Genomic DNA, 1,916 nt, shown 5'->3' with positions numbered 1-1,916 from the left:
TGATTAAAGCCTGTTTTTAAACCTCGAGCCATATACAAGTAAGAAATTAAACTACTTAAAGGAGATTCTAATCTGAATAATAAATGTATTATGCCAACTTAATCAGTTGACTCCTTTTAAACCAGCTAACTAATTCATTTAATTCAACCAGTCAACTAATTTCTTTGTTTTTCAAAAAATCAAAATCAAGTTTACTTCTAATATAGGAGTCCAACTTGGATCATGTGTCACTTGGGTTCCAACCAACGCTTAAACAAACAGAGTTTGTAGGCTTGGTGTCATTATTAGAAAGACTAATGATGAGTTACTTTGAAAGAACTCATCATCCTAATTGTTGTTATGTAAAACTTTTATCTAGCTTAATAACAACCATAAGAATTTCAAATGAAGAAGAAACTATTTGACTTTTTGAGGTTGATTGTGTCGTTGTAAATAGTATAAGTTGAAACAAGATATGTTACACCGCATGACTTGAATTATAACTACTTTACTTACAACGCAATTTGGTTTTGATGATTATGCTACTAATTACACTTTGATCCATATTAGATCATAAAATATAAAATATGACCAACACTCTTTTTTGTCAATAACATACAATACCAAAATAATGGTTCATCAAATTGCAGAGATCTAGAGCATTAACAAATCCTAGAACGTAGAAATCACACACACACATACATTGTTTGTTCAATAATGAGAAATAAAATTAATTAATTGTGAACCCTCAAAAACTAGTTATTTAAAAGATGGGAGAAACATAGTTAAATAGTTAGAGAAGCTCACTTATCCAGTCACCAATATGAGAAGTTTTTATGACCAATCCATTCCTCAAAGTCGAATATGTTCAACAATCTTTTTTTTTTGTGAGAGTATAGAAAGGCTTGCTGGATTCTAATGTAAAAAAAAATTTATTGTTAATGATATTTTCAACTATGAAAGTAATTAATTTTGATGTTAATGAATTACATTTAACAAGAAAAGTTTGAACTGTCGCACATCCCCGAGCGGTGTCTGTTTGGTATTTTTTATTTGTTTGCTTGATTCTTGGGAGTCATTATCTAGTATTTGATTCAAGGTTACTAGGAAACCTGGATGTAATGGTTTTTGTAAGAGATTTATGGGTAAAAGACTGATTGTGGCTGGGAAAAATATTAGCACCCTTGGTGTACTATACTTGAGGTAAATTGCTTTGCGGTTTAATGTGATTTAAAAATTTGAAATACTAGCCAAATTCTAAGGTTTTAATAAATCAGTTATTAAAGCTCAGAATATATGTAGAAACGTGTTCTTACATTTTCACGGGAAATACAACATGATTTTATTTATCCTAAAAATACTTGACCATATACAAATTAAAATATTAAATGACCACATACAAATTAAAACATTTTTTTTTCTTTTTACTATTTTTTTTCTTTTTTTAAATCTAACATTAAAAGAAAACATACATAAAAGAAAATACAAACACACACCCGAACATTAGTTTTTTACCATGCTCAACTCACAAATCACTTTTACATATTTCAAAATATCAAAAATTCAAAATAAATCAAAACATGGTATCTAAATATACACATCAACATCTGTAAATTACAAAAACAAAGAAATCCTCGAGAATAGTGCCGGCACTGCCACCACAAGAAAATCCAGGTAAGCAGGGGGTTGTAATGGCTTTATCCCTTCTTTCTTATCTCCCCGGCGTGACTTGCAAACAAGAAAAAAACACAAGTAAAGTTCCAATTCTTTCTCCTTTTTCTTCAAATCTATTTCTCCAAACTTTTTTAAATTAATCTTTTTTTAGTTTACGTCTTCATCTCATTCACTTCAGGTGGTCAACATATGACCAAAAAGCTGTTGAAGTAAACTCAATCCAGAAGGTCAAGGAAGGCAGCCACTAGCTGTCACCGTCCAGC

The sequence above is a fragment of the Populus euphratica genome, unplaced genomic scaffold, assembly GCF_000495115.2.
Source record: "Populus euphratica unplaced genomic scaffold, PopEup_1.0 scaffold23.1, whole genome shotgun sequence".
Taxonomy (NCBI): Eukaryota; Viridiplantae; Streptophyta; class Magnoliopsida; order Malpighiales; family Salicaceae; genus Populus; species Populus euphratica.
Note: the sequence above shows the minus strand (reverse complement) of the source record.